Source organism: Hypanus sabinus, chromosome 9 (assembly GCF_030144855.1).
Source record: "Hypanus sabinus isolate sHypSab1 chromosome 9, sHypSab1.hap1, whole genome shotgun sequence".
NCBI classification, from domain to species: Eukaryota; Metazoa; Chordata; class Chondrichthyes; order Myliobatiformes; family Dasyatidae; genus Hypanus; species Hypanus sabinus.
This window is the reverse complement of record NC_082714.1, coordinates 165,548,176-165,569,238: the sequence shown is the minus strand read 5'-3', so window position 1 is coordinate 165,569,238 and position 21,063 is coordinate 165,548,176.

Below are 21,063 nucleotides of genomic sequence, written 5' to 3'. Positions count from 1 at the left end.
GCATCTTTCTCTTCGGTTAGTCCTGACGAAGGGTCTCGGCCCGAAACGTCCACAGTGCTTCTCCCCATAGATGCTGCCTGGCCTGCTGTGTTCCACCAGCATTTTGTGTGTGTTGTTGTTTTGAATTTCCAGCATCTGCAGATTTCCTCAGGTTTGTGCTGGAAAAAAAGTCTCTAGTCCTAGTCCATTTCCAAAACACCGGAAACCTGGGTAATTTTCCCAAGCACAGTGGCAGGAATTTTCCTCTGCCATAGAGCGATCCCACCAGTGATCAACAGGCAGTCTCCCCTCTCCGGTACAGAGTGATCCCACCAGTGATCAACAGGCAGTCTCCCCTCTCCGGTACAGAGTGATCCCACCAGTGATCAACAGGCAGTCTCCCCTCTCCGGTACAGAGTGATCCCACCAGTGATCAACAGGCAGTCTCCCCTCTCCGGTACAGAGTGATCCCACCAGTGATCAAACGGCAGTCTCCCCTCTCCGGTACAGAGTGATCCCACCAGTGATCAACAGGCAGTCTCCCCTCTCCGGTACAGAGTGATCCCACCAGTGATCAACAGGCAGTCTCCCCTCTCCGGTACAGAGTGATCCCACCAGTGATCAACAGGCAGTCTCCCCTCTCCGGTACAGAGTGATCCCACCAGTGATCAAACGGCAGTCTCCCCTCTCCGGTACAGAGTGATCCCACCAGTGATCAACAGGCAGTCTCCCCTCTCCGGTACAGAGTGATCCCACCAGTGATCAACAGGCAGTCTCCCCTCTCCGGTACAGAGTGATCCCACCAGTGATCAACAGGCAGTCTCCCCTCTCCGGTACAGAGTGATCCCACCAGTGATCAACAGGCAGTCTCCCCTCTCCGGTACAGAGTGATCCCATCAGTGATCAACAGGCAGTCTCCCCTCTCCGGTACAGAGTGATCCCACCAGTGATCAACAGGCAGTCTCCCCTCTCCGGTACAGAGTGATCCCACCAGTGATCAACAGGCAGTCTCCCCTCTCCGGTACAGAGTGATCAACAGGCAGTCTCCCCTCTCCGGTACAGAGTGATCCCACCAGTGATCAACAGGCAGTCTCCTCTCTCCGGTACAGAGCGATCCCACCAGTGATCAACAGGCAGTCTCCCCTCTCCGGTACAGAGCGATCCCACCAGTGATCAACAGGCAGTCTCCCCTCTCCGGTACAGAGCGATCCCACCAGTGATCAACAGGCAGTCTCCCCTCTCCGGTACAGAGCGATCCCACCAGTGATCAACAGGCAGTCTCCCCTCTCCGGTACAGAGCGATCCCACCAGTGATCAACAGGCAGTCTCCCCTCTCCGGTACAGAGTGATCCCACCAGTGATCAACAGGCAGTCTCCCCTCTCCGGTACAGAGTGATCCCACCAGTGATCAACAGGCAGTCTCCCCTCTCCGGTACAGAGTGATCCCACCAGTGATCAACAGGCAGTCTCCCCTCTCCGGTACAGAGTGATCAACAGGCAGTCTCCCCTCTCCGGTACAGAGTGATCCCACCAGTGATCAACAGGCAGTCTCCTCTCTCCGGTACAGAGCGATCCCACCAGTGATCAACAGGCAGTCTCCCCTCTCCGGTACAGAGCGATCCCACCAGTGATCAACAGGCAGTCTCCCCTCTCCGGTACAGAGCGATCCCACCAGTGATCAACAGGCAGTCTCCCCTCTCCGGTACAGAGCGATCCCACCAGTGATCAACAGGCAGTCTCCCCTCTCCGGTACAGAGTGATCCCACCAGTGATCAACAGGCAGTCTCCCCTCTCCGGTACAGAGTGATCCCACCAGTGATCAACAGGCAGTCTCCCCTCTCCGGTACAGAGTGATCCCACCAGTGATCAACAGGCAGTCTCCCCTCTCCGGTACAGAGTGATCCCACCAGTGATCAAAAGGCAGTCTCCCCTCTCCGGTACAGAGTGATCCCACCAGTGATCAACAGGCAGTCTCCCCTCTCCGGTACAGAGCGATCCCACCAGTGATCAACAGGCAGTCTCCTCTCTCCGGTACAGAGTGATCCCACCAGTGATCAACAGGCAGTCTCCCCTCTCCGGTACAGAGGGATCCCACCAGTGATCAACAGGCAGTCTCCCCTCTCCGGTACAGAGCGATCCCACCAGTGATCAACAGGCAGTCTCCCCTCTCCGGTACAGAGTGATCCCACCAGTGATCAACAGGCAGTCTCCCCTCTCCGGTACAGAGTGATCCCACCAGTGATCAACAGGCAGTCTCCCCTCTCCGGTACAGAGTGATCCCACCAGTGATCAACAGGCAGTCTCCTCTCTCCGGTACAGAGTGATCCCACCAGTGATCAACAGGCAGTCTCCCCTCTCCGGTACAGAGTGATCCCACCAGTGATCAACAGGCAGTCTCCTCTCTCCGGTACAGAGTGATCCCACCAGTGATCAACAGGCAGTCTCCCCTCTCCGGTACAGAGCGATCCCACCAGTGATCAACAGGCAGTCTCCCCTCTCCGGTACAGAGGGATCCCACCAGTGATCAACAGGCAGTCTCCCCTCTCCGGTACAGAGCGATCCCACCAGTGATCAACAGGCAGTCTCCCCTCTCCGGTACAGAGTGATCCCACCAGTGATCAACAGGCAGTCTCCCCTCTCCGGTACAGAGTGATCCCACCAGTGATCAACAGGCAGTCTCCCCTCTCCGGTACAGAGTGATCCCACCAGTGATCAACAGGCAGTCTCCTCTCTCCGGTACAGAGTGATCCCACCAGTGATCAACAGGCAGTCTCCCCTCTCCGGTACAGAGTGATCCCACCAGTGATCAACAGGCAGTCTCCTCTCTCCGGTACAGAGTGATCCCACCAGTGATCAACAGGCAGTCTCCCCTCTCCGGTACAGAGCGATCCCACCAGTGATCAACAGGCAGTCTCCCCTCTCCGGTACAGAGCGATCCCACCAGTGATCAACAGGCAGTCTCCCCTCTCCGGTACAGAGCGATCCCACCAGTGATCAACAGGCAGTCTCCCCTCTCCGGTACAGAGTGATCCCACCAGTGATCAACAGGCAGTCTCCCCTCTCCGGTACAGAGTGATCCCACCAGTGATCAAAAGGCAGTCTCCTCTCTCCGGTACAGAGTGATCCCACCAGTGATCAACAGGCAGTCTCCCCTCTCCAGTAACAGAGCGATCCCACCAGTAATAAAAGGCAGGCAGCCAGCGCTCATCTTCTGCGATCGCCTCAATGTTTGAATCTGCCTCGTCACTTTAATCAGCAAAATATTGTCACAGATCGGCTCACAGCTTTCTCACCACGAGATTCCCGCACGCTGCCTCTGCCTCCCGGAAACATGTTGGAAGCTGCAGCGCTGGAACACCCAAATGATCTCCAAACAGCAAATCTCTGGCTCCAACCATTCCAGAACCACATCCAGGATGAAAAAAAAACCTAAGGACACAGTGACATATGTGGTTTCATGATTTATCCAGATGTCAACCAAAGGAGAATTGTATGCAGGCACCATCTTACCAGTGATTGAATAGACTTTAATTACGGACCGCTCGGAGTCTCTGAATGAAGAGCTTGTCAGCTTCCTCTTCTGTCCTGGAAAATTGTCCCTTTCAAATATTTTGCACTTCCTCATCTGCATTTACCCTCTTTTCAGAAACCTGGTTACACCAGAGGAATGTCTCGGTCAACAATCAGACAGCCCCTCGCGTGCTGGCCATTTCAGCCGTGGGAAAAAGCCTCTGACTATCCACACGATCAATGCCTCTCATTATCTTATACACCTCTATCAGGTCACCTATGATCCTTCGTCACTCCAAGGAGAAAAGGCCGAGTTCACTCAACCTATTCTCATAAGGCACACACTCCAATCTAGGTAACATCCTTGTAAATCTCCCCTGCACTCTCTCTATAGTATCCACATCCTTCGTGTAGTGAGGTGACCAGAACTGAACACAGTACTCCATGTAAAACTCATCAGCCTCTCTTTGAAAAAGTTGTTCCCTTAAATCTTTGCTCCCCCCCCCACTCTTAAACCAGTCTTCTCTAGTTTTAGATTTTTCCCACCTTATGCCATCCACTTGGTTTTATAAACCACTCAGCACTCTGCACTCCTGCCAAACAAGTCCCTGTCTATCTAATCTCTCCTGGTAACTGAAACCTCTGGTGCTGGTAACATCATGGTGAATCTATCCTTCATCTTTTCCAGCTTAACGACCTCCTTTCCGTGGAGTGGCAGGCGACAGAAACAGTCTCACCAACATCTTGTAACATGACAACCCAGCTCTTGAGGTCTGTGTCAAGAGTCCTTGACAAGGATGGTTTGGAACCAAATGGTGGCGCATTTGAAGTAAGGATGCAGAACTGAGCACAAAACAAACACTAGACAACATTGAGCACCCAACCCCAGCTCATGTGCTCTTTAAATACCCAATTCTTGGCTCCCAACAGATGATTGCCAATTAGCAGGCTGGTCCTGAACCCTTAAAGGGGCTGCCCCAGCTATCCGTACTCCAGAGAGTTCCAGCATCGAAATCCTGAAAGCTGTGTGGTTGAGAACGTATCGTATCATCAACAGTGTCCTGACTGATCTGGGATCAATTCAATCATTCCCGTGACTTAGGAGTGAGGAAATCTGTGCCAGGTGCAGAGGAGATTTACATGGAGTGCTGTCGCAGGAAAACAGCATCCATCATCAAGGACTCCCACCACCCAGGCCATTCAGCCCATCGAGTCTGCTTCACCATTTCATCGTGGATGATCCCGGATCCCACTCAACACCATACACCTTGTCTTCTCAATAAGTTCTTTGATGCCCTGACCGATCAGGAAACAATCAACTTACACTTCCTCTCCACATCCTCCCTATCTAGACCTTTCAACATTCATACCCCCCGCCCCCACATTCTTCTAAATTCCAGTGAGTACAGGCTCAAAACTGCCAAATGCTCCTCATATGTTAACCCCTTCATTCCCAGAATCATCCTCGTGAACCTCCTCTGGACTCTCTCCAATGACAACACATCCTTTCTGAGATATTGGGCCCAAAACTGTTGACAGTACTTCAAGTGCAGCCTGACTAGTGTCTTATAAAGGCTCAGCATTATCTCCTTGCTTTTACATTCTATTTGCCTGGAAATAAATGCCAACATTGCATTTGCCTTCTTTACGAGACTCAACCTGTAAATTAACCTTCTGGGAGTCTTGCACCTCTGAAGTCTGAATCTTCTCCCCATTTAGATAATAGTCTGTGCTATTGCTCCTTTTACCAAAATCACTGTCATACATTTCCCAACACTCTATTCCATCTCCCACTTTTTTGCCCATTCTCCCAGTTTCTCTACGTCCTGCTGCAATTGCATTGATTCCTCAGCCAGCACCACCTACCTTCGTATCATCCACAAATTTTGCCACAAAGCCATCAATTCCATTATTTAAATCACTGACAAAATATGTGAAAAGTAGTGGTCTCAATATTGACCCCCAAGGAACACCACTAGTCACTGGCAGCCAACCAGAAAAGGCCCCTTTTATTCCCACTCACTGCCTCCTGCCTGTCAGCCATTCCTCTATCCATGCCAGTATCTTTCCTGTAATTTTGTCATGGTTTCTCGTGCCCCACAAACAACCAGGAGATGCAGAAGATTCTTCAAAAAGTATTTAACTTTAATTTGCAAATCAAAGCTGAGACAGTCATTGATCTAGTCGCTGATGCCCACCGATCCTTGTACATAGCATTTTTTATAGCAATCTCCTGGTTTAGTTGTATTAGCATATCCAATCGGTCTACAGTTGCGTATCACAAGTACATCCGCCACTATTGTTTCTACCCATTGACTTAATCATGTTCTAATCTACATCTCTTAGCTACCTCTCATTAACACACCATTATTTTCTACATTCTTAAGATTTCATTCTCCTACTAAATTGGATATATGCATAGCAGAATAGCAAGCTCAAAGCTGACTACATAGTTTTGGTTACACAGCAAACAATGCAACTTTTATACTCCAATATAATTCCCCTTTGAGACCCATAGGGTCTCCCACAGAGAAAGAAGACTAAGAGTCCGCGCACAAAAGTCCCAATAAACTCAAGCACTTATTCCCAAATCTTGAGTTAAACTATAATTTTCTGCGCCAAGACCTCAAAGTATTCTCTCCCTGTTACCCTGGGCCACTGAGCCAAAAACTTGTCCCTTTGTACCTGAGACAGGGAAAAAGACTCAGAAGCCCTTACAATCTACTCCCACACTGTTGTTTTGCTCTGGTTCATCCTGCAGGTGTTGTAGGTTGTAACGATACATTTTCGGTGTTTCTTTCTCCACTAAGCTTGCTTCAGTAATTGCCACGAGCATCGGAAATTGTTTGGTTGCAGCGCGCACTACAAGAGACTTGAGACAAGGAAGAAAACAGCACAGCACAAGCGCACAGTTCAACAATACAATACTGACAGTTATTGCCATTTTAGTCAGCCATGTTCCCCATCCTCCGAGTATACTTTCTAGCCAGTCAAATAACTGATGTCCAGACCCTGCATTCTGTTTAACTTCCTTTCTGAGACTTTTCAACTTATACATTGCCTTAGTAAACGATCCTTCTGGATCGTGTTATTTGGTATAAAAGTACAGCACTTCTCTCCAAACATCACACAAACTCCTCCTTTTTCTGCCAACAGCCAGTCCAAAGCTTGTCTATTCTGCCACGCCATTTTGCTAGTTGCATCTAACTGTTGTCCCAAGGCCTCCAGTGCATCATTGGTGTAGTTGATGAATCTTTGCTGATTGTAATATATATAATTTATCCATTCAACATTCTTAATCGTTCCCATCAAGGGTAGAAATGTCTCGAAGCCTGCAGCAATCTCATTTCTCGCCTTAAATTTGTTAGGTATACCTCTCGGCTGACCTATACTATCTATCCAGATCGTCGAGTCGGGTTCATATTTTCTCCTTTTCCGCAATAGTGTCTGCTGTTCAGAGATATCAGTGTTGAAGTGTACTTCAGGGGATACTATCACTTCTTGAAGTAGCATAACACGTGTACATGTACCTGCCCAATCGAGGGGAAATGTGGATCTCAGACCCCCCTTCCTTACCACACAGCCACCAGGTGTCCACTAAGGGGATGGTCTGTGCGTCCAATGCACCTTCGGGTGGAGGGGAACCTACTATGTGTCTTTCGCCTGGGGTTACATCCCACATCTGAGTGCAGCTACCTCTGAAATGACCCACTGGACGAGCACCTTTCCTCGTAAAACATTCATAGCTCAACTTATACTGCATTATAAGCTGTTCCAGTGTAGGTGTCTGGCTGCTTTTGTTTACAGCCCATGGTCTGCTGTAGTTGCAGTCAGAGGCAAGCTTGCGTTGATCAAACTGCGGGGAAGCCTGATATAACATACACCAATATGGGCACATTGGTGCGTTTCTCACACAGCTTTGATAGCAGGGATCCGTTATAACACAAAGCTTCAGGAAGCAAGCCTTAATCGAACCTGAACACTGTCGTTCACATTGCTCCCTATGCTCTCTTTGCCACCGCGTGCAAGTGGAGGAGTTATAAGGCATGGGAACTACATGCTGAGTGGGGCTTTCCCTTGAGCACAGGTAGCAATTCTGTCTCTTCATCATTCCTGCCGTGTAAGTTGCCCATTGATACCACTGATTAGTCCGTGTCTGTAACCATGGCGAGGAATTAAGTGTCGTGCTCCTCTTACTTCTTTTTTGTAGGTTCTGTGGGGACTTACCAGTCCCATTTCATATCTGCCACACTAATGGTTCCCAAGTCTGCACTGGAGTATGTGGGTGCTTTGTCCCCAGGGGCATGAATGGTTGTTCCCAGCTCATCCCCATTATCTGAAGAAGTACTACTATCCACCACCACATCCTGAGGGTCTTCCGGCCCGTCCTCAGAATGAAAAATTTCCCTTACTAATTGATCAAACTCCTGAGGTGCAGTGTCAGCTGCTTGTTCCTCCTGTCTGTCTCCCGCTAACTGCTCTTCCGCATCACTTACCTCGGACACTTCACCTGATTGTCCTTGCGGGACTGCCCTCGTGCAGTGGTTCAGATGGTACCAGGTGGAGCGTCCTTCTGCCTGAACTGCGGTGGGTGACGCCTTGGTCACCGTAAGGGGTCCTTCCCTACTCGGCTCGTTCCACTTTCTCCGAAAAACTCGCACGTAAACCTGGTCTCCTGGTTTGATCGGTCCTTCCCCTTGTACGGTCTCTGGCTCTTTCTGTTTTTCCTGGGCATAAATAGACCTATGTATCATAGTTAGCTGCTGCATGTATTGTTTCAGTTCTATTTTCAATTGTTCCAAACTAGGTCCTTTATATGGCCCTCTCCACTGGGGCACTGGCATGGGCCTCCCAGTAAGCATCTCATGCCGTGTCAGGCATGTCATTCCATTAGTTTGCATGCGGTAACTCATCAATGCTAATGGTAAAACATTGACCCAATTAAGTTTAGTGTCTGCACAAATTTTGTTCAGTTTGGCTTTCAGGGTTCCATTAATTCTCTCTACCATGCCCTGCGACTGAGGGTGGTATACACATCCAAATCTTTGCTTTATCCTCAGCGCCTGTTGTACCAGTTTGACCACTTTCTGGATAAAAGCTGAACCATTGTCTGAGCTAACTTCTATAGGTATTCCAAACTTTGGGATCACTTCATTTGTCAGAAATTTTACCACTGTCTTTGCTCCTTGATCTCTTGAAGGTACCTGCTAAATCAATCAATTACTACCAGCATGTATCTTTTCCCTCTCACTGTCTTTATCATGTCTATGTAATCGATCACTAGATGTTTAAATGGTCCTTCAGGTACAGGAATGTGACCTATTGGGATTGTAATTCCCTTCCGAACATTTTTCTGTGCGCATACCTCGCACTGTGACAAGACAAAGTCCACTGAGGCCTGTAAGTAAGGTGACCAAAAACCATCCTTCTTTATTTTCTTTATCACTTCCCCCCTTGCACAATGGTCAATCCCATGCGCTTCTGAAATCAGAATCGTCAGGAGAGGGGTGGGCGCTACCAACAAACCGTCTTCCATGCTCCACAAGCCTTCCGGGTTCTGTTTGGCCCCCCTTCGTCTCCACATTGTCTGTTCTGCCAAAGTTGCCTTACCTTGTATTTCAATTAGGTCCTCTACCACAGGTTCTGGAGCTAGGCTTACCTGGGGGGCAATGACAGCTGATGTACATCCAGACGCTTTTCTGCCTGTCTCGTCCGCAGCTTGATTTCCCTTTGTTATTACATCATTTCCCTTTTAATGTACGTGGCATTTTACTATAGCCAATGCTTTAGGTTTCATCATGGCTTTTATTAAGTCTAGAATTCGCTGACAATGTTGTATGGGATCTCCACTACCTTTTTTAAAACCTCTCTGCTTCCACACTGCTCCGAACAAATGGCAGACTCCATGAGCATATGCCGAGTCAGTATAGATGCCTACTTTCTCACCTTCCATCATTTCACACACAGCTGTCAGGGCTTTGATTTCCACTGGTTGGGCGGAACACGGTTGGGGACAGGACTCCATTCTAATAATCTTATAGCTCGACTGATCCTGCTGCACTACTGAGAACCCTGCATGATTCCCATCATAATCCCTATAACAAGAGCCATCTACGAACAGAACCTTTTTATCTGCATCCTCTAGTGGTTCTGTCTGTAAATCTGCTCTCAATTTGGCAAATGGCATCGTCTTCCCTACACAATCATGGGGTTCACCTTCATAGCCCAAAGGGACAAAATCGGCTATATTACTGGTAGTGCATCTCTGTGTGGTTATGTCTGGAAATGTCAATAGCATCTGATACGCTGCTATTCTGGCTGGCGTCAGCACAAATTTCCCTCTTTCCAGCAATTCTGCTACTTTGTGGTGTGTGTACAAAGTCACAGGATAGCCCAGGGTTACAGATGATGCCTTTTCATATGCATAGTACAGCGCCGCCAATCCCTGATAACAGGGTAGATACCCCTGAGCCACCTCATCTAGTCTCGTACTGCTTTATGCTATCGGCTGCTTTGCTTTTCCTGTGCCTGTCTCTTGTGTTAGAACCGCTGTGACATAACCCCCCTGTCTGTTGGATACATACAAATGAAAAACCTCCTCGTAATTAGGCAAAGCTAATGCTGGTGCTCACTGCAATTCCTGCTTAATAGTATTGAAAGCTATCTCTGCCTCGCCATTCCACTGTAAGCCGTTCTTCAAATTTGTATGTCCTGCTTCTTTCATTGTCTTTCTCAAAGGTGCCACAATCTCAGCATATTCTCCTATCCAATCTGAGCTGTACCCTGCCATTCCCAAAAATGTCATCATCTGCCCTACAGTCTGGGGTTTTGGGGCTTTAGTTATTGCCTCAATCTGATCTGGTGCTATCGCCTTCACTCCCTTGGATATTACCCTGCCTGAGTATTCCACTTGCTGCGTGCAAAATTGCAGTTTCTTTTTGGATACTTTATGTCCTCTGTGCACCAGCTTCTCTAACAGAGTATAGTGTCCTGCTCACACTGTTCCTTACTGTGGGAGCAAATCAACACATACTGTATCACACATGTGGTCATCCACATACTGTAACAATGTACTTTCCAATGGCATGCCCTCTAGGTCTGCCTTCAACACCTGATTAAAAACGTGTGGTGAATGTTTAACTCCTTGCGGCATTCTGGTATAGGTATACTGAGCACCTCTGTCAGTAAATGCAAACAGATACTGAAACTGGTCGGCTAGAGGAATGCTGAAGAAAGCCGAACACAAATCAATCACTGAAAGGTAACTTGCTTCCGGTGGAACATTAGTCAAAAGCGTGTGTGGGTTGGGGACTACCGCTGGCCAGTCCTCTACCACATCATTTACTGCTCGTAAATCATGCACCAATCTCCACTTAGATTTATCTGCTTTTAAGACCGGCAGCAATGGGGTATTACATGGACTGTTTTTTTAAGCACTCCTATTTCAAGCAACCCCTGCACTGTTGATGCTATTCCCTCTTCTGCTTCTGGTCTTAGAGGGTATTGTGGTCTCCTGGGTGGAATTGCTCCCCTTTTCAGCCTTATTTCCACCAGACTAGCTGTTTTTATTTTCCCTACATCCGTGTCATGCTGTGACCACAGAATAGATGGCAACTCATCTAACCTTCTATCTTTCTGCTGGCCTCTTTCCTTTCCCAGCAATGGCATGTGTGGTTGGGGAGTTATTTCAACCTCTTTCACTGTTCCTACCATATCTACAGTTACCATTATTTTAATGCAATTGTTGTCTTCTGATATCCACACCTCTGGCGTGATTTTCCTCCACACTGTTACGGTTTCAGCACTCTTAACTAAGGGTCCTAAGTCTTTAGACTGATATCCCTTGTTTACCAACAACGTTACGTGGGGCGCAGCTTCCAGTATCCTGTACCATTTTTCTAAAAAGGTGTTCCACTTAACTTGTAAAGCTGCCCCTTGCTTTCCAATTATCACAGCCTCCCCTTCTAGGTGCTGTTGGGTACATGCCTCCAGGTGCCATCTCTCCTCTAACTCCCTGTTCTGAGTCTCGTCAAAAATCACTGTACAATGTAGCTCAGATTTGGGCATTACCGCCCTGGGTAATATAGCCTGCATGCCCTTTTTCCATTTTCCCCAGGTTTCCGGAATCTGATCTGCAATGTCTCCTATCCAAAAGACATTAGCCTTCTTGTCCTCTCGCACTATCAATTGAGCCCCTGCTCTTTCCACACTCAGCCCATTTCTGGTGCATTCTAATTTTAATTCCAGTTTCAATAAGGCATCTCTGCCTAACAAATTAATCGGAGTTCCTTTAAATACTAGCACCGGCAAAACAATTCCTTTATTTCCCATTCTCAACTGCACTGGAGCCATGCACTGTGTCAACTGTGTTTTCCCCAAGAACCCTACCGTCTTAATAAACTTTCCTGACATGGGAAGGTGAAGGGCGTACTGTGGCTGTACACAAGTGTACGTGGCTCCAGTATCTATCATCATTGGTGTCAGTTGCCCTTCTAACATAACCTGAACAATGGGTTCCTCGTCTGCCTCCCTTGTTATCATTGGGTAATGTCCCTTCCCACTCGAGTTCTCGGGGCACCCCTAATACCTCGCATAGGGGTTCACAGGTCCGCTTGGGCCTGTGGGGGCTGGTCCTTGGCTAAACTTTAGTTCCCTTCTTATCGGTTCCTGCTGGTGTGTGACAGTCCATAGTGTAAACGGACAATCTCTTCTCATGTGACCTGGCTGATTACATCCCCAGCACAGTCTCCCTACCTCACTTTCCCCCTGTTTCCTCACTGGTCCCCTCTGCCCATAGCTCCTCTGTCCCCCTCCTTGGGACTTCCAGTCCTGTCCGGGCTGTTTGAATTTAGTCTGTTCCTGATAGGGCATTTGTGGGAATGCTCCTTCAAAGACGTTGATTATTGGCATGGGGTTTTCTGGCCCTTGTCTTACAGTATGATCGGTTCCTCCATATAGCAGTGCTTCATCCAGTTCGATGACAGTGCTCGAATCGGTGGTTGCTGGCAGCATCTTTTTGCTTTTCTCTTTTTCCATCTTTTTCAGTTCTTCGAGCTGTATTTGTATTAACTTTCTTTGCACCTCTTCCTGCTGCTCAGCCAACCTTCGTTTGTCTTCCCGGTATTTCTCAACCGCATGGACTACATGGTCTCTAAATTCTTGTGGGGTCATTGACGTCAGCCCAACCACTTCCTCCAGTTTGGATTTTACTTGCAGAGGCATTGCATCCGAAATGCTATGTCGGAACAGTGTGGTGATAAATAAGCTATTTTCCAACTCTTGCTCAGTCTACGTAGGTTGCTGGGTTTTCAGTGTCTCCCAGTGGATCCCCCTTTAAGGCTTTGGGGTCCACTTTGGGTGGATAAAGCTTCCCGAGGGCCTGCCGTACCCTCTGCCTCACTCTGTCAAACCCGTCTCCATCAGTTCTCGGGTCGTTCGAGTTTACTATGCCAGCCATTTCCATTAGTTCGTTAAATTTGGAGGTTCCCATCAACCTTATCAATAGTGTCTTCAAATCTCCCATAGCCAATAATCGTCCCGCCGTTTCTTCTTCAAAGGCTCTAATTCATTTCCCTGCTCCTTCATGTAGATTGGGCAGAGTGTTTTTCAGCCCTTCTAGGTCCTGGGATCCCCAAGGGATATACTGCACTTGTCCTGATCCTTTAACTAACAATGGCAACATTCTTCCTCCTTCTTCCCACCTCCCCTGGCTCTCCTCCTTACCTGACTCCCCATCTGTCTCAGGGTATGTCTTTACTGCCTCCCACACAAATTTCTCCGGGGTCCTCTTCTTCCCTCGGTCTCCCTGTGGTGTCCTTCCTTTCTGTCTTGATTCAATACTTGGTTGGCCCCTGGAGTAATTTTTGCATCTCCTCTGGCAATCCCCTCTCAGTAACATCTAGCTCTCTCTCTACTTCCGCAAGTTGCTTCCCTACCGCCTCCTTCTGCTCTTCTGGGCTTCTGCCTCCTACCTCTTCCCCACAAATTCTCGCATCCTCTGTCTCTCCACTTAACTCTTGCTCCTCCAATGAGTCACCTTCTCTTTCTTCCTGTCCGTGTCTGTACACCTGTGGCAGGGACTCCTCATGATCCTTACTCGTGCTTGATTCCCTTCTCTCTTGTGTTTCTCCAAGACTCTCATCTCCTATCTTTTTTCCACTTCCTCTTGAATGCCTCATCTCTTCCTGCCCTGATGAGCCACTTTCTTTTCTAGTCTGTTTATTTCTATCGTATAACCGATACTCCTCATACTCCTTTTCCTCTCTCAAGTATTTCATCCGTTCAATCTCTTCTTTCATTTCTCTCTTTGCCTGTTCCACCTTTATCCTTTCTGCCTATAATCTCCTTCCACATCGTCGCTTTTTCCTTCTCATATTGTCTTTTTTTCCTCCTCATTATCCCAAACTTGTACTTCTCCCTGCCTGTTTACTGTTCCTGTCAGCAGGGGGCACTGCTTAGGGGTTCCTTCCTCATTATAGGGAGGGGGCTTTACTGTTTCTTTCACATCCAGGTACGGAGCTGAAGCCAGCTTCTCACTGTACCTTCCTCTCTCTCTAACAGGCTGTTTATCCAGCACCTTAGTGTCTTCCTCGCTTGTAATCAATATTCTACCTGTCCTCCTCAGCCTTTCTCCCTCCGTTCTGAAGAGTTTTAGCACTTCCATTTCTTGTTCTCTTTTTTGCCCTCTTTTCTTAGATTTATCTTTTGGTTTGTAATTTTTAATTAGTGCCTCCATTTCTTCGCACAAGCTTACATCAAACGTTCCTTCTCTTGGCCATTTTGTGACCAGGTTTTTGGTTCTTTTTTCCCATTTTTCTGAAGTTTTTGTGATCTCATATTTATTTACCGGAATTTTTTTGGTCAGAACCTCTACTGCCGTTCCTTTACCTGTCATGTTGTTCTCTCTTTTTAAGGTATTTCAGAGATTCACAGTTCGTTTACTGGATAATATTATTTACTCTAATTCTATCGTCTATCTACCAGCGCTTTAAACTATATATTGGACTGTCCTTGTTTCCTATTCTGTTCTGCCTGTACAGACCTCTACTCGGAGCGGTATCCACAGAACTTTCTCTTTGCACCTCCTCTATTCAGACCCTTATCTCTTAAGGCGGTATCTACGAGGATTTTCTCTATTTTCCTTTCCCTGCCCATTCAGATCTTCGTTTCATATGAAGCGGTATCCACAGGGACTTACCAACACCACGTGGAATTTTTCTTCACTTAACTTCTTATTAGCTTATTTGTACCTACCCTCACTGCAGTGTTCTTGATCAGTCCTCTGAGCCTCCTGTTAACCCCCAATTCTGCCAGATTCTTTGGACTGGAGAGACCCTTCAGCAGTGGTTCCACACTTCTGAGGCTCCAAGACCTCCCCAAAGCCAACAGAATTCTTAGTCCAAATTGTCGCAAAAAGCACTTGCCTTTTGTTTGGGTGCACCCTTTATTCTGTTAGCCTTGTGGGGGTCCCTAGAGGACTGGGAAGCGTCCCCAATCTGCCGTTTCCTTTCCACGGGTCTCTTTCCGGTCCTGCTGCGGTCGCTAATTTTGTTGTGGTTTCTCGTGCCCCACAAACAACCAGGAGACTTAGAAGCTGAGACAGTCATTTATCTAGTCGCTGATTGCCGCCCCCCCCCCCCCCACCGTACATAGCACTTTTTATAGCAATCTCCTGGTTTAGTTGTATTAGCATATCCAATCGGTCTATAGGTGCGTATCACACGTACATCCCATCCGCCACTATTGTTTCTACCCATTGATTTAATCATGTTCTAATCTACATCTCTTAGCTACCTCTCATTAACACACCATTATCTTCTACATTCTTAAGATTTCATTCTCCTACTAAATTGGATACATACATAGCAAATAGCAAACTCAAGGCTGACGACATAGTTTTGGTTACACAGCAAACAATACAACTTTTATACTCCAATATATCCCCCCAGGGAACACCACTAGTCACTGGCAGCCAACCAGAAAAGGCCCCTTTTATTGCCACTCGCTGCCTCCTGCCTGTCAGCCATTCCTCTATCCATGCCAGTATCTTTCCTGTAATGCCACAGGATTTCATCTTGTTAAGCAGCCTCGTGTGAGGCACCTTATCAAATACCTTCTGAAAATCCAAGTAAATGACATCCACTGCCTCTCCTTTGTCCACCCTGCTTGTTACTTCCTCAAAGAACTCTTAACAGATTTGTCAGGCAAGATTTCTCTTTACAGAAACAATGCTGACTTTGACTCATTTTATCATTAGTCTCCAAGTACCTCAAAATCTCATTCTCAATAACAGACTTCAACACTTTCCCAACCACTGAGGTTAGGCTAACTGGCTTATAGTTTCCTTTCTTTTGCCTTCATCCCTTAAAGAATGGAGAGACATTCCAGTTCCAGTCTTCCGGGACCATGCCAGAATCAAGTGATTCTTGAAAGATCATGACCAATGCATCTGTTATCTCATCAGCAACCTCTTCCAGGACTCTGGGATGTAGTCCATCTGTTGCAGGTGACTTATCCACCTTAAGACCTTTCAGTTTGCCTAGCACTTTTTCCTTTGTAATAGCAATGGCCCTCACTCCTGCTCCCTGACACTCACGGACCTCTGGCACACTGCTAGTGTCTTCCACAGTGAAGACAGATGCAAAGTACCCATTAAGTTCATCTGCCATCTCCCATTACAACCTCACCAGCATCATTTTCCAGTGGTTGAATATCAACTTTCACCTCCTTTTATTCTGTCTTTTTTTTCTGTAATTTATTTTTATTGAAGTCCATCATCAAACAACCATTTCCATAAGATATATTTCAGATATTGTACATATATATCATAGTCATATATGCCACAAATCTCCACATAATATTTCTCTGAGGTATACACTTAAAGAAAAGAGATGGAAGAAAGAACAAGCCAAAGGAGAAAACTGTACAAGTAGGGAGCGATCCTTTTTTTATACAACATATTCATTGATTTGAGAGAATAAAATCAGGCCTATGAGGTGTTAAGTAGTTAAACCAATTTTTCCATTATGAATCAAATTGTTCCAGCTTATGATTAACAGATGCTGTTATCTTCTCCGTTTTGTAAATGTCCATTGTAATTTCCATCCATGTATTTAAAGTTGGGCTCTCCTGTGAAAACCATTTCCTAGTAAGAGTCTTTTTACCAGCCACCAACAGTATATATATTAAATATTTATCTCTTTTCAACCATTCTTGAGGTAAATATCCAAAATATATGGTCTTACTCTCTAAGGGTATTTCACATTTAAAGACGTCTTGTAGGACATTATGTATCCCACTCCAATAGTCTTTGATAACGGGGCATTCCCAGAAAATGTGATAATGGTTTGCACTTTGATTTCCACAATTTCTCCAGCAAACAGGGAGGTTACTATCATAATGGGATTTCTGAGAGGGTGTAATAAAATATCTTATCACGTTTTTCCATCTGAACTCCCTCCATTTCTGTGAACTGGTACACTTCCATTGATATCTCCATATTATTGTCCATTCTTCCTCAGATATAATTATCCCTCCTTCCTTCTCCCATTTTGTTTTAATTGAAAAAAACTTTTAGTATCCAGCTTTACATTTTTGGCTGGTTTGCCCTCACATTTCATCTTTTCCCTTCTTATAGCTTTTTTAGTTGCCCTTTGTTGGATTTTAAAAGCTTCCTAACCATTGACTTCCCACTCTCTTTTGCTACTTTATATACCCTTTCGTTGGCTTTTATGCAGTCCTTAACTTCCTTTATCAGCTATGGTTGCCTTGCCTTGCCATCTGAGAACTTATCTATCCTGCACCTTCTGAACTACTCCCAGAAACTTCAGCCATTTCTGCTCTGCCGTCATCCCCACCAGAATCCCCCTCCAATCCACCTGGGCAAGCTCCTCTCTCACGCCTCTGTAATTCCCTTTATTCCATTGCGATACTGATACATGTGACTTAAGCTCCTGCTCTCTTCTTACTGCTGCCATCAGGTAGTGGGTACAGGAGCCTCAGGATTCACACCACCATGTTCAGGAACAGTTATTACTCCTCAACCATCAGGCTCTTGAATCAGAGAGGGCAACCTCACCCACCCCAACACTGAAGTGTTCCCACAGCCTAACTTTCAAGGACTCTTCATCGCATGTTTTTGATATTTATTGGTTGTCATCCGTGTGTCTCGAAGGACAATGGGGGTGATGATGACCATCACAAGCCTGGACAGGATGTATGGAGATCCGGAGATGCCCAGACATCAAGATCCCCCTCTCGGCCTCACCAGTGTAGTCCAAAGGAAAGCTTATGAATCGATACGCTTGGCACCAGCTTGGCTGCAGAAGCTGCTGGAAGGATGTTCAATGACATCCAGCCACATTAAAAGGCTCCACTCCAGATTTTCTGTCTGGGTTTACTCCTGTAGCCTCCGTCTCTCCGTCTCCGTCTCTTCCGAGGCTACCCACAGCTGGGGATCTGGTTCACGAGCACTAGGGCTGTCCACACACTGGTGGCCCTGCGTACTATGTTGATCATGGGCCAGACCTCCTCCCCGTCCCCTGTAGTTCAGCCTGAGTTCGAAAGGAGTTCAGTTTCTGTGAGTTGTGAGTGAGGAGGCACTACATGAGGCTTGCTGCAGGAGAGGCTTTGTACTGGCAGGGGGAGACTTACACATTCAGCTCTCCTTTCCACAAGACAGCTAGCCAATGGTGGAAGCTGAAGGTGAGAGCAACAAGCACTACCCACTACACTACCACACTAGACACATCACAACAACCTTTTGACACACTGCTTAGTTATTATTATTATTATTATTATTATTATTGTGTTTTTTGTATTTGCATTGTTTGTTGTTTTTGTATACTGTCCTGTATACTGTTGTTTTTGTCCTGTATACTGTTTACTGTTGTTTTTGTCCTGTTGGTGTGCTCTTTCAGTGATTCTATTGTGAATGTCTGCAAGATAGTGAATCTCAGGGTTGTATATGGTGACATATACATATACAGCGTCCACACTAGACCGGATAATTTTGAAAACGCCGGTTTCATGTAAAAACGATAGGCATCCACACTAGGCATTTTTAAAAATATCTCTGTCCACGTTGAAATGGAGATTTTGGTGAATCTCCTCCTGCTGCGCATGCGCAGGACACATCTACAGAAAACAAGCGACATGTTTGGTGTCGAATCTCGCTGTGAAAGTGAGCGTTTGTGCAGTTACAGACTAGAAAAACGACGGGCAGCTGTGGGCTCTCATGCAAGAGGACTTCAAAGTAAAAAAAACAAATGCTGGAGTGTATGGAGGCAACTGACAGGGAGTTCATGGGCAGTATGACCTGGCTGACAACAAACATTGAAAAACTGACTAACTCTGTTGCATCAATAAAGCACCTTGTTAAAACATGTCTGCATCAGTATTATCTTGTATTTCCATACAATGTTACACTAGGCTGTTACACATCTATTGTCAGAGAAGTACTTGCATAAATAGGTAAACCACCTTCATACAAGCAAGGACAGAAAACAGGGCAAAGTGAGTATACTTATTTATTCAGTAAGTTATGGGTCAAAGTATTTGGTGAGTACTTTTCTAACTCTTCTGGCTTCAGTCTCATTGCCCTCTGTTCTGAAATTGTTAGATTGTTGGTGGGGGGTTGTGTTCAGGAAAACAATGAAATGGCGCACTGCCGTCTGACAACGTTTTCAGATTTCTCCGGTTACCCCGTCCACACTGATCTGCCCAAGCAGCATTTTCAAAATTACACACCCTGGACAGCGTTTCTGAAAAGCTCCAGTTTCGGGGGACGAAAACGCAATTTTAGTGTGGATGGAGGGTAAAAACAAGGAGAAAAAGCTTTGGTTGTGGATTTATCCAGTGTAGTGTGGACGTAGCTGTAGTTTGATGATAGATTTACTTTGAACTCTGATTTACAAGGATGCTATCAGAACTAGAGTGCCTGAGTTATATGGGGAGGCTGGCCAGGAGGATGAGGGGCAACCTTAATCATGTCTAAACTGATGAGAGGTGTAGATAAGGTGTAAGTTAAAAGCACGCCTTTGCAAAGAAACAATATTGTCTTCTGGAACACAGGCTGACAGATTTTGTTTTCAAAATGGTGACCATGAGACCTTTGCATAAGCACCAAGCAAACGTTAAGATAATGGGGATGTGTTAATTGGCCTGCATCCTGGCAACTATAGGGTTAAGCAATTTGGGCTGTTGTTAACAAGTTCCAAGTAGCTTGCGAACCAGATATCCTATCACTTAGCACATTAAATAGCTGATCTATTGTGTACTCACCCAGCAGCCAGGACATGCTCTCTTCTTACTGTAGCCATCAGGAAGGAGGTACAGGAGCCTCAGGACTCACACTACCAGGTTCAGGAACGGTTATTAGCCCTCAGCCATCAGGAAGAGGGTAGAGGAGCCTCAGGACTCACACCACCAGGTTCAGGAATGGTTATTAGCCCTCAACCATCAGGCTCTTGAATGAAGGGGATGACTTGATTCAATTTCACTTGCCCCATCATTGAAATGTTCCCAAAATCAATGGATTCACTTTCAAGGACTCTTCATCTCATGTTCTTGATATTTATTGTCTATTTATCTATCTATTTATTTATTTCTATTTGCACAGTTTGTTGTCTTTTGCACACTGACTTGTTTCTCTGTCCTGTTGGGTGAGTCTTTAAATGATTTATTCTGCTTTTTGTATTTACTGTGAATGCCTGCAAGAAAACGAATCTCAGGGTTCTTTATGGAAACATATATGTTTGTCTGTTTGTTTGTTATGTGGTGTTTTGAATGATGTGGGCAATCATGGTCTTTCCATGGCCATAATTGTCCTTGGCAAATCTTTCTACGGAAGTGGTTTGCCATTGCCTTCTTCTGAGCCGTGTCTTTACAAGACGGGTGACCGCAGTCATTGTCAATACTCTTCAGAGGATGTCTACCTGGCTTCAGTGGTCGCATAACCAGGACTTGTGATCTGCACCGGCTGCTCGTACGACCGTCCACCACCAGCTCCCATGGCTTAACGCGACCCTGATCGGGGGGGGGGGGGGGGCTAAGCAGGTGCCACACCTTGTCTAAGGGTGACCTACAGATTAGTGGAGGGAAGGAGCACCTCACACCTCCTTTGGTATTTTGGTAATAATTTTACTTTGAACTTTGTTCTTTCAGTTTTTGGCTCATCAAATTGGCAGTTCTAAGCCATTTAAGATATAATTCTCTTCAATATCTGCTTTAATTCACGGTCAAATCTCTTTTCCTGATGAGGAATGTATATTCATTGCAGCCTCTGTAACTCAGATTCTGCCAACGCCTCCTCCATCAATGGAGTTTCCCAACGTGTCCCCCACAGCTTCGCATCTTCCCTGGGGTCAGACTCAGCAACATCTTACTGTCAGTTTTTTCTAGTGTCCCTTTTCAGACCAGCCAGCCTCCTTCTCGCAATGCATGGAGTCTGGTCCACAACACAACACACACTGACCCACAAATCCATCCCGAGACACTGCGACAATTCACCTTTGTTGGCGCCCGGGTCAATGCTGGTGTTCCGCTCAGCACTTTTCTCGACACCCTGACTGAGTC